Source organism: Neocloeon triangulifer, unplaced genomic scaffold, assembly GCF_031216515.1.
Source record: "Neocloeon triangulifer isolate White Clay Creek 2 clone unplaced genomic scaffold, ASM3121651v1 ptg000014l, whole genome shotgun sequence".
In the NCBI taxonomy this organism is placed as follows: Eukaryota; Metazoa; Arthropoda; class Insecta; order Ephemeroptera; family Baetidae; genus Neocloeon; species Neocloeon triangulifer.
In genome coordinates, this window is record NW_026775556.1 from 17880398 (window position 1) to 17893527 (window position 13130).

General features: G+C 36.9%; 1 protein-coding gene across 1 annotated transcript in view; it reads left to right on the forward strand.

Annotated features, from left to right (window-relative positions):
• The window catches only part of LOC132200328 (leucine-rich repeat-containing protein 24), a 188953-nt gene that overhangs the window by 53261 nt on the left and 122562 nt on the right, over positions 1-13130 (forward strand). Inside the window, exon 2 of the mRNA XM_059625720.1 lies at positions 611-647. The gene's annotated coding sequence lies outside the window, so the exon portion shown is untranslated. The remainder of the gene's footprint in view (positions 1-610; positions 648-13130) is intronic.

The window sequence follows — 13130 nt, forward strand, 5'->3', positions numbered from 1 at the left end:
TTTAGTGGCGGTGCAAAAATTGAATTCAGCAGCGGGTCGGGTGGTGACTGCATAATACGGATGCACAAAAACGTGCACCACTCACTTAATTTGCTCCGCCGGCGTTAAATTGCGCTGTCAACTGCCTGCAAACGGCCGCGCCCAGTTGCACCCGCCATCAAATATGAATGGGCGAAAGGCTGGTGCGGATTGCATTACGCTAATTACGCTCTTGTGAAGCGCAAACTAGTGCAAATTGGCGCGCTGCTGCACCGCCAGGATTGATCAACTTTTAACTTCGTGCGGTGGATTTAAAACGCTGCTGAATATTAAAATTAACGTGAAAAAGATTTTATATTCTCGTTGAAAAGTACTTTAATCAAATAATATTTAAAATATTTTTTTTCTGTTCCACTCCTAGCTGTGCAATTAGGAGTTTTTTATTGCGTTAAAATTTTGCATTTAAACAATATCTTGAAATTCAATTTGAAGAATGCAATATTGTGTCTGTCCTATTAAAAATCTGTAAAATTCCTGATCTCTTATTCGTCTTATAAAAACATCACTGAAAATTTATGATCTTTGCCATCACAGTATATTTTTTGCTCACTTTTGTTGTTTATGATTTCAGGACGGTGAAATCCCCATCTGTGTGCCGGAGCGAAAAGGTGAGTTATCGCAAACTTTTGGCACTTTTCGGCGTCGCGTTTTGTCAGACGGAAGCGATAAGGCATGAATGAATTGCTTCTGCTTTTTGTGTATCGCGCGTCAGACCGAATTTTGCCCCACGAAACAAAGGGGATCAGATTTTGCGTGCCACCTTTAATTCGGATCAGGAAGAGCTCGAGCGTGCATCGCGATGGGAGATCTTTTATTCCCTTCCTTCCGTTCCAAACTTTCAAAAGAGAGAAAACACTCCAAGCAGAGACTAATAAAATTTCTGCTTTTATTTTTTTTTTTACAAGATGCTTCTTATTTAGTCAAATTTCTACTTCAATTTAGAACTCGTTTGAAGAGAAAAATTAAAAAAAAAAATTATTACCAATTAAAAAACAATTCAGATTGAATTTTCCACGCACTTTCAGATTCTATATTGCTTTGGAAATTTCCTAGAAAAAAAAATGTAAGAAAAATTGCGCAGTAAAAAACATTGAATCTTCTTTAAAAGTAATTCTGAAAAAAATTGTCGTACTTTTAAAACGTCCGACCGACTTTTCGGACTTTTTATCGCCTTGACGCTGCTTTTGATTGGCGATTTTGGCACATTGACGCTGTCAAAACGACACGGCTGCGGGGTTAGCTATGACAGGAACACACGGCTCTGCGAGGTTAATACGCCGCGTCTCTTTTCTTCTTGACGTGTCGCCCGATTTTTCAGCCCGAGGCGCCGCCACCGAGGTGTCACATCTCAGCTTGCTGGTGAAACATGCACTTTTTGCCGGCTGAAAAAACGTACCTCCGCCTTGATCAATATTCTCGAACGTAATAACCGGCTTCGTCAAGGTAATTAACACGTGATTTTTCTCAAGGACGTGAATTTACTCCGCCAACGAGTGCATGTACGTGGAAAGTTTGTCCGTGCCGCTTTCGCAAAATTCGAAAGAGGCTGTAAAACTAATGAGCCTTTATTGTCCGGAACCGCCGGAAGAAAAGTTTTAAATAGGAGAATTACGTGCTGGGCCAGTTTTTGCAGCAGCACGAACATGAAAGCCTATAAAGAACACGCGCCTCTTAATTTTTAATTGAGCTCTGATGGAGAAAAAAACGTTAAACTGTTCAAAAGTCGTAGTGGTTAAAATGTTGCTCCACATAATTATAATTTTGTTACTTTTTATTCGTCGTTTCTTTTAGTATTTGAATTTTGAATTAATAAAAAAAAGAATTCATGCTTAAAACAATTTAAATTAATTATGCGGTAGGCAGAAATTTTTGATCTATTTAGTTGAATTATTCTTAGAATGGATTATTAATCATTAACTGCATCACATCGAAATAAATATGCATACGTTAAAATTAAATAAAAAAATAAATTATTATATTATTGTTAAAGTTTCTTTATAAATGTTCAAAAATGCCTAAAATTAAAAACAAAAAATGCCTGCAATTCATTTACAACTAACTAACATAAAATAAATATTCTTTTGTATGAATAATAAGAGTAGAAAAAACTAATATTATTATTACGTTCTTTTCTGGTTTCAGTTTCAAATAATAATTATAATTTATTGTTTTATCAAAGAGGCAAACACTGCCCATATATGGAGGTTTTAGCAATATTATTTCTTATTATTATAAAAGTTTAAATAACCAATTTAATTTATTAATTGGAGTCAAATTTTGAGTTTATGCAACCGGCTCGACACGCCGAACACGCAGGTCGCCTACTTTTGCCGATCGATCGGGCCCGCATCTCTTCTGTGCCGCGAGGGCGACCGCTTGTGTATGTCACGAGGTTGGATCGCGATGCTCCTTGCTTGCGCGTTATTCCGCACCAAATTGGTTGATAAGTTCGCGTGGAGCCCCCGGGGGCCGCGGCTTATCGGCAGGGCGCATCTAAACATATGCAAAGCGCGCGCCGTGTCTGTCACACGCCATCGATCAGTCCCCGCCGGCGAATTGTATCGGTTTGTGTCACGTCAGCAGCCGCTTTGCAGCCACGGACACGCACCACCACAAGCCCGAACGAGTAATTACTCAATTTACTTCGGCAGAACAGCGCTGTTGAATTTGACAAAAGCAGGCTGGTGAGAGGAAAAAAATGTGTACTTGCCTGTTTATTTTTTCTTAAAAGATAAATTATTATTCAAACAGAGAGAGTTATTTCAACAAAATTCTTTAATATGAAATTGAAAAAGTAACAGTAAAACCATCATGGCTTTCAAAGAAAAATGAATTACTGAATTGTGGCTTTTATACATTGAAATGGAATATGTCCCCAGGAAAAATATGTAACCTTTTTTTAGCCCGTATTAGCTTAGATATTTGTGCATTTTATTTATTTTTGGCAAACTAAAAAGTTGTTAATTCTCTGGCAATTGATAATAAATAAAAATAATAATAAAAAAATTTTTTTTTTTAAATGGACAGTTATAAGAAACAATATTTACAATAATTCCTTAACCGGTTGAATAGAAAAATGTTTATAAAACGTCTCATGCTTAAATTGGTTTGTATTATTTAAAGCAGAAAAGATTACAAGGAGCGGCTTTTTTGTCAATGCGAATCTCGTTTGATGATCAGAACTTTTACTTTTTTCCGATTGATTTTCCGTCTGCAGAACAAAACTCTCATTAATCTCGACACCCTCTTGCTTATAACTGACTGAGAAACAAAAAGAGGGATGAACGGAAAAATGCAAATTGGAAGAATATCCGATGATGGGAATTTTTCTGTAATCGGGGAGGCGGACGGAATCAATGTTGAGGCGTGCCTTTCCTTTACGAGCCAAGATCAATGTCTCTTTCGCGTGCAGCCTCGCTCCTTCTTTCTCTCTTTCTTTCTTTCAAAAAGAAGGAAGAAAAGCAGCCAGCACTGGCGGGTACATACAACATAAAGGAGCCATCAAAAAGTTATTGGGCCGCCGAATTATTTCCTCTCTCTCGTGCCAAATTACCTTGCGTCGGTCTAATCACGAGAAAGCCTCCAATTTGGTAGATGCAAATCGGCCGGGGTGCAGGTGCCGGCGGTGCGTGGCCGTAAAAAGTGGTGCGGCGGCAGCCTCTGGAGGAATAAGCACGGTTTCGAGAGGCGCTCTTCATCATGCGCGCCGCCGCGCACTGCATCACCGCGAGGACGTTTCAGTTCGCAAAACACAGCTGCTCGAAAGCGGCCCAAACCGCACCTCTGCGGACACGCGCCAAAAGTACATATGTGTGTGAGTCGACACGAGATATATATACTAAATTTCCTGCAAACTTTTCTTAATGAACTGCTCTCCGAGAATATACGCACGTACAATTGTGTCTCGCAGAGCACGAGACGGCGACGACAACAAGTATGAGATGAAGTAATTATGTACACCCTTGAGAGCAGCAAGATGAAGGGTGAATGAGGCAAAGTCTGCAGGGGTTTATTTTCAGGCTACTTCAGACTTTCGTGGTACCTTAAAATTAATATACTTGTTTTGTAATAAAGGCTTAATTCAAAATCAAATTTTTAAAGAAAAATGCTAAATCAATATTGTATAGAATAAGTTGTCACCAATATTTTTTAATAATTACAGCTAAAAATAAAAAGGGAAGAATGCAATTTTAAGTATGTTGAAATTGAAAAAAAAAAAATGAGAAAGAAGAAGGAAGAAAAGAATTGGACTTTGAAGTGTTCCTTTGTATACAAAACAAAACAATAATGGTAGTCTTTAGAGACAAGAACGAAAACAAATCACAAGTAATAAATCCTACAGCTTTTCTAGATTTAAAATTTACAAATTGTTTAAAACTAAAACACTGTTTTTTTTTTATCATTTTCTTGGATGCTTCTTTTTTCGAAAACGATATCAGCAATAATTGTTTTTTTTTTTCATTAATACGATCCATTTTTAAAAATACCTCTTTAATTAGCAATGTTTTTATTTAACATTAAACTTCAATTTACACATACTTAAAAATTTTGATTCGTGTCGCAGCTTGAAATTCATGTAATCATAATACTACAAAACATGCCTAAAAATATTTGAACGTTAAAATAAAAATACAATTAGTAAAAACCCTGACTGATTTATTGGATTTATTAATCTTTTCAGGGATATTTTAATTAAAAACTGCCGGCACACTGTTTAGTAATGAAAATTAACACCTTTCTTATTTTCATTACATAGGATCTCTAAAACTATTCCAAACTTTAAAAACCGTCTCATGATAGCCTTTGATCTCAAAAATGAATAGCTATTTAAATTTGTCCTTTTGAAAATGCTGCCGTGTGCATTTTTGCAAAAATGCACTTCGTTGCACCTCCTCAACTTTAAGATTAAGCCCTGACTCCAAACTCTTCCCATCTTTCGAGCAGTTTATACATTTTTTTTATCGCCGTCGGGGGTGTGCTGGAGGCCGGCAACTTAGAGCAGCGAAATGAGATGCGAGATTCCGATAAAAAGTCGCGCTCTTTGCCGAAATGTTGCTGCCTAACTCGCCCGTCGCCGCTTTCTCTCCAAAATTCTGCTGCTGACAGAAAGAAAGAGAGAAACCTAGAAAACTCGCTTCTCATCCGCCGGGGGAGTGAAAGAGAGAAAGAGTCGTTACCGTTTTTCCAAACTCTTTTCTTATCTAATTCTAATGAATAGGCTCGGGGGACCCTGCTGGTGAGAGGAAAAGACCATTTTCGCAGCTCTTAGACCTGATTTCCCAACGGAACTCATCAGTCCAATAGGCAAATGGATCCCTTGCAAAACGATTATGGCAAAATCGATGGAATCAACCTTGGAACTCTCACCCCAAAATTGGTAAAAGAAAAACTCACTAATTTGGAATTACTTCTTCTTAGTTCTATCACTGCCCGCCAGGTTGCAAATTTTCTGAATTTGTTGAGCTTTCTTTTTCTCTCTCACTTTTTTTTTGCCTCCCCAAAAAGTTGCAGCAGTCTTTCCCCCAGGATAACCGCCTACTTATTTAGGTCATTTGGATATTTCTTGGGCGTCGAAAATCGCCGTAAATCCTTCGCTCGCTCCTCTTCGCCCTCGCTGCAGCTGAAAATATTAGAATTCCGTCGCATATATTCCTCAGCGAGCATAAATTTTCATAAGCTGCGCGCCGAGTTTTTCTCTGCTGGCGTGTGTCACGCTTGAAATGTTGATATTTTTTTCCAACGCACACAGCAAGTCATTTTTCTTGTAGAATATTTAGTTATCCGACAGTTTCTTCTCGTCTGCATGAGAGTGCGAAAAAAATTCGAGAGTGAATTTTTCCAGAAATCTCCTCCACTGATTAATTTATAAATTCGAAAAGTGCTATTTTTTCTTCGAATCTCAGCGCTCTCTGCGCTGAATAAGCAAACAGCCTTCAGGGTTGGCATGTCACTTAGCGTCTGACAATTTCCCTTCTCTCTCTCTCTATGGCTCGGTGTTTTTCCGTCGGAGATGGAATGTCAAGTGCACACGAGACCTCACAGCAGAGAGATAAAAGAAAAAAGCAGCCGTCTAATTTTGATGCAGCAGGGAGGCCGCGCGGTTAATTTCACCCCTTCACCCTCCCACCCTTTCTCTTTCCGTCCGATAATTATATTCGCAAGGCGCGCAATTAGCGGAAGACAATTCTCTCTCTCCGCGCGGTTCATTAGGAGAAAATTGGATGAAGTTTCGGCTGCGAAACGAGAAGTCGTCACGATTTTTGCCAACCCCGCATAGGAAATGGCAAGGCGGGCTGCTGATTGTGTAAATACAATTATACGCGTTTATATTCGCTGGAGAAATTAGAATTTGCTCAAAGGAACGTTTCGTCGGAACGTTAAAATGTATTGCTTGAACGATTAAAACATCAATAATTTAATAATTGGACTTGGAATGTTGATAAATCTTGATAAACTTTGGAGCTTTAATAATGTTAATATAATCATGGTTTGTGAAGTTCTTGATGAGTTCTGATTTTGAGTTTATAAACTCTTGAGGTAAATAATATAAACCATCATTTTTGTGTTTAGTTTGGGACAGAACTCTAAAACATTTGGCAAATAGATAGTCTAACGTTATATTGCCGCCATATTTCTTTTTCAATGGCGGCCGTCAACATTTCAGCAACAATGGTCATTCGGACAGTCCTTTCCGTTCCCTCTGTTGTTATTTCAGCACATCAAATAAATGCATCACCATAACTCACATTTAACGACTCATCTCCTGCTCTCCTTGAAAATACTCCACCGCTTCGTTTACGCTCCACTCGTCCTTCCCAAGCTTTTATGCACGCGCCCTCTTTTTGTTGCCCATACACTTTCCCTCCAACAGCCCAGATTATTCATATAATTACGAAAGAGCGCCGCGTGCTTTTTTTATATTTTTAAGCCTCCGCTTGACTGCTGGTGGTGGAAGTTGTGCAACCCCGGCCGCTCGCTTTTATTCGCCATTGTTCTGTGGCCGGCTTTTGTGTCGCCTACATGGAAATGCGATATATTGTGTTTCCATCGTGTACATATACACTAACATGACAAAAAAATCCGAGCGTACTTAAGCGAGAACGTCGGTGGCGACGGTTTTGCAGCATTAAACACTAGAAGGTACTTATTCGTCCAGACTATAAACACAGCAGCTGTGGTTTTTGCTAAACCGATTGTCTTTTCGGATTGAAAGCTTCAACCCTTAACTAGCTAATCAGAGGATTTGCCTTTAACTATACAAATATTTTTCATTCGGTTATTATTTTCTATTCAAAAGTCACAATATTTTTCTTAATAATTTTGATTTTTTTCATTTTTAAATTGAGCTAATGATGTAGATTTTTACTTTCAAGATCAAATAAACGTTTCTCCATTCCACTTCGGATAAAAAAAAAATGCTCAAGTCAGTGTAATATTTTAATATTTTTGCACGCCATTCATATGGAAAATTACAAAATCATTGATTTGAGATAATATTATGAGGATCACATATATTTCCAAAGTTAAAACACAATCTTGTTCCAAACGTTTTTAATGAATATTTGTGAATAATTTATTTCTTATCTGCCAGAGCATTTTTCGAAATTCAAAAATGAAAAAGAAAAATTTGGGCTGACAATGAGATATTATTGTTGTTTTCAAAAATTGAAATATGATAACAGTGTATAATTTGAGAGAAAAATAAAAACGAAATATTGGTCTAGACCACAGAAATAAATAATTTATTAAAAATCCCAATCTCAACATCAGAGAATATTTACATTTACATGTAGTATTTGATTGTTATTAAAAGTCGGCAATACTTTCATTGAAAATTGAAAATTCCCTTTTTTCTACTCATGTTTCCTTTTTGCAAATAGGACATGAAGAATGAATAATAAATTCACGTTCCATTATTATTGACGACAGAATCGATCGTCAATATCTGTAGTCGCAAATGGAATTCAAACAAAATCAGTATCCAAATTGATAAATCAAAGTTGGTGTGCGGCGCGCAACAACCCTCTCTCGCTCGCCGAGAATAAATCAAAAGCACATTCTCGCATGACGAGTCGCGTTAGGCGAAAAAACGGGTCTCTCTGCTTTTTGCCTCGTTCCTTTGGACAGCACACGCTGCACACGACGACGAGTATTGAAAATTTAATTGCGACACGCGACAGCAGTCGGCCATTGATGGATTATTTGCCTCTGCGCGCGCGCCCGCGATTTATTTATTTATTCATTCGAAAAACGCTTGGCGGCGCTGAAAAATTGATAAACGCGCCTCGCCGAGTGGAAGAAAAATGGAACCTGTTTTTACTCCGACTTTTCCTGCTGCACCAACAAACAGAAGTAAAAAGAACTAGAAGCGCTGCTTCTGTTTTCTATTCCGGTGAATAATGAAATGTGTAATTCTATTTGAAATGTCAGTTAATTTAATTGCTAGAGGCGCTCCAATTTCCTTAGAATCTCGCAATCAGGAATTCACAAAGGTGGAAAAATATGCTCCAGTGCTTTTTCTATAAGGATGTTTCAAACAAGAAGAAATCTGCCCGAAGCAAAATGTAGAGGAGACGAGCCTTGTTTTTTCTATCGCAACGGGCTGTTAATGAATGCTGTAATGAAAATTAACGCAGCTTCTATTCTGTTATTCTTACAATTAAAATAGCCTGTTTTCTTTTGTAATTACACCCTATATTGCAGCGCTGGATGCATTTTCAAAGCTTGACAATTTGTTTTTATTAGAAATATTAAATGATTACTTAATTTTGTAAACAGATTAAAAATATCTCATTGTCAAGATCTTTAAAAAAATTACAATTTTGTTTTTCTTTATTAAAATAATTTTACAAGTAAAAAACCAAAAATTAAATAATATTTATTAAATATTGACACATTAATTATTGACGTTTTCTAAAATTTATAAAAACTGTATAAAAATTCAAATATTTTCATTGATAGCGAGAGGTTCGATGCTGAAAAAAAATCATCTAATTTTATTGCTTTAAATATATTGAATTTATCTTTTATTATAATAAGATATAATGTGAATTTCCTAAAATAAAATAAAAATACAACATTTAAAGTATATTCTTGAAAATAAATCAATTAAAGTTAATTTTTTGTCTGCTAATTTACACTTCATTTTTAATCCTTACTGCTTACTGTAAAAAAATTCATCTTAAATCATAGAGTTGACATTGTAACTTAATTAGTTTCAAAATTTGGCATCATTATCTTGCGATGAAATTTCCTCATACTAAGAACTTAAATCTTCTTGTAATCCTGTGCTTTGCACTCTTCCGCACTACTTATCGCTCGCCGTATATTGTATGCTAGGCGAAATTTTCAGTCGTGAAAGTTAATCTTGTCTGCTGCATAAAGCGATGCGGAAGAGAGCAGAAAATAGAAAAGAAAGAGAATAATCTGCTGTGCGCAACATCAAAATAATCCCTCGCGAGAGAGACGAGTCGACGGAAAAAAGAAGGTCATTATAGTCGTCGGGTTCGCGTGCCGAACAAATTTCGCATTACACGTCCTCCGACAACCCAAGTGGGAAGAAAACGCAATTTTACACGAGGACGTAGAGATCCATTCACTTTGCTGCGCGGAATAAAGTAGGTTTGGGATTTGGCGGCGGAGCGCAGATAGAATAACACACCCCGCAACGCGTTCGTCGCGCCCGCAGAGAACAGCTAGATAAGAAGCAGTCTCTCTTTTTGCCGCCGAAAATCTCGTGCTCGCCGCGGCTCAATTTCCTGCCGCACGCCCCATGCACAGTCGGTTGTCGTTAAAATCCCCAGGTACGTATTTGCCCGCGACTTTCTCCGCGTGCACGTGATGAATTTTGAAGGAAGGAAGGAACGCCGCAGTTTACTCTCGTGACTCGTTTCATTTCAAACATCAATTCTCGTTTGGGTAAATAATTTGAAAATTTAATAACTAGGGAACTTCTCCATTTTCATTTTTTAATTTGAAAGTAGACAAAATTTAATGATTTATTAACTCTAATTGCATCAAATTCAGTTCATTGGTGGTGATTTTAGTATAAATCACAAAATTGAATAACACTCCTAACATTAAGTTCAAAATAGAATTTACCGGAAATTGATTTATTCCCGCCAAAACATTCAAAACTGGAGTTAAGTCTCGATCTCTATGTTTCAAGGTTGTAGCTTATTTGATGTTTTTGGCGGAAAGGATCAAGTCTGAAAAACCTCTGTTTTATCTCGTGAGAGTGTCTTGAATTACTTTTTAATCATTATTTCAATTTCATGTTATTTGAAATTTCGTGATCTTTTAAAATCAATATTCATTACTAGAGCGACTCTTTAACTCCAAATTCTTGCTTTTATTACATTATGAATACAACGAATATTGAATTTCATTTTATTTGATACTCTATAAAACTAAATGTAAATTCAGACCAAATTTAGAATGCCTTCTTATTCGGAGATTGTAATCAGTAATAATTGGAATTTATATTCTTATCCCTCCGTGGCATATAATTTCAGATTTAAGTCTCTGGAGAGCGTGTAAAAAACTTTTCGGTCAAGAGTATGATAATAATTGTTGAGAAAGTGAATTTAATGACCCTATTACTCATGTTGATTTATGCAAAAAGTCTAATAGCTCTCGTGCCGCGTAAACAGCGAAACTTTATGGACCCGCGTGGCTGGAGGAGCGAAATTAAAAACGGGACGACATTTTGCAAATTGCACGCAACTGCTCTAGTTGCTGTGAATTCGTGTGACCAGCCCAATGTATAATATAATTTGGCGTGCATGCAAGCGAGAGAGGGAGCAAACAACTCGGAAATAATGTGCATGTCCAACGGAGACGGCATGGAAATTACATATAAATATAATTGTGTTGAATGATATAATGCGGAGATCTTCAATTTTTAAATGATTTTAAGAATGAATAAATAATAATTTAAAAATTAAAAAAAAAATATAAAATAAAATATGTCTAATAAGTATTTCTATTTTTTAATGACCTCTTATTTTTTGCCAATTTTTTTTCGTTTCTCCATCTGATTTCGACCACAAAATAAACTTTGCAAATCCTCAGTTTATTTTAAGTTTATTTTTATTAACCTCAAATATATAAATCAAAATTAATTTGGGTAAAATATTAATCAATCACCTCTGCGTTTGTGTCAGTTTATGAAAGTGATCCTGCACTTGAAAATTAATTGACAAGCTTACGCTCATAAAGCCAATTTTTAAAAGTGGCCGAAAAAAACTTAGATCTTTTTGTTACAAAATCTGCTATATAAAGTATTAAAGAGCTGAGTTAGATATTTTATTGAAATTTAAAGCAGAATATTGTATGAAGTAAATTGATATTTGATGAAAAAAACTGTAACAAGAGCGTAATTCAGAGAACTTTAATTAACATAGGTTCATGTTGTGTGTCTGTTCATCCTAATGAAGCTCTGGTTTCACCCTCGGTCCTAAAAAATTTATGATTTCCAGAGTAAAACCAACTGGCTCGTTTCCCGGTATATGGCACACCTCCTCATGCGTTATATTAATTCGCCAGCTCTTCGCAATTATCAGCACGCACGCACACACCAATTATTACCGTGCTTATAATTATAATTACTGTTTATCCCCGAGAAAACTGCGCGCGAAACGCGCGTGGAGGGTTGTCCTTTTAAATAATTTATGCCACCCGCGCTCATTCAGCACGCGCGTGGCTCGCGTGCTGCAGAAGCTGCAAGGGGCGCTCCGTACGTTGTTATTAGCATCGCAGCAACACACCAGTAATAATAAAACAACGAATCCGAAATCGGCCCCGGCTGCTTTTAATTTATGGTTATCCCCGAACCTTAATTGCACGGTTCGGCATTGATTGCCACGAGCACGCCAAGATGAAATATTCGGCGACACAAGTATTCCTCTGTCTTTGAGTATAGAAGGATGAAGAAATAAAAGGGTTATTAATATGCGAGCTGCGAAAGTCACGAAACCACCGCGCGACGATGGCTCGTTACTATGCTAAATATCTTCATTTGTTGAAAGTCGATAGACGGAAATGACACGACGGAATTGAGGGCGAAACAAAACATCATCACTTCTCAACAAAATGAATAACTGGAGTCTATTTTTAGACTAGATTGATTGAAAGAACTTATGATTACTTTATTTTCCCAAAATTTTGTAACAATTAAATATGAATTTTTTATATTTTTTATTTTACATGATATTGCTATTAAAATTTCAACATTATATTTTATCAGTTTGCGCAGCAGGGGTTTCAAATTTCAAAGTATCTTAATTTATTTTTAGAAATAAAATTTTTAATTTTATTAACAAATATTTTTCATTATACTTTTGTGAAATAATATGCTTTCTAAATTGAAAGTAAAACTGTTCTTTGAATTAAAACAACAATCTAATTTTCATTATCACACGTTCTTTAGCAATTTACTTCTCATTCTCTCGTTTGAAATGTTTGAATGCAAGTTTAAATATCTAATTAGTTCATCCTGCGTCGCAGTTCAGGGAAATTTCATTTGACGAAACCAAACGAGCATCAAAACATCCACTGCCAAGTCAGCGCGTAATTGAATCCAAGTTTCTGTGCTGCTCCCTTGGGCTGCTGCGGAGATAAAGCGCGGCCAGGATGACGCCCAAAGTTGCAGATGCAGACTTGCCATTTTATTAGATTATCCGCGCGCGCGTGTCGCGCAAAATTCAAGAAGTTGGAGGCAGTCGTCATAATGATGCGCATAATAATCAGGGCCGGCTCTAATTATCCCTAATGAGACGCGACAGGTATGTATACCATGATGTAATACACGTGCTGATTATTCGCCACTTGGTGCGCGCGAATTGGGCTCTGCCAGACTTTAATGCGTTTTAGGGCGGAATTGCGCTTGTTAAAGCTCTGACGAGAAAAATAAGGACGACATGAACGCAAGAGGGTGTGGGTGAAATTCTCCGAAGAAAAGCAAGGAGAGAGAAAGACGCCTTCGGGAAGAAAGTCGAGACGAAAATTGCGATCGTTGAGTGCTGCTGAAAGTTTCCTAATAGAGTGCTGTGCTCTAATTCCAAATCTATTTTCAGAACGTTAATAGCAAA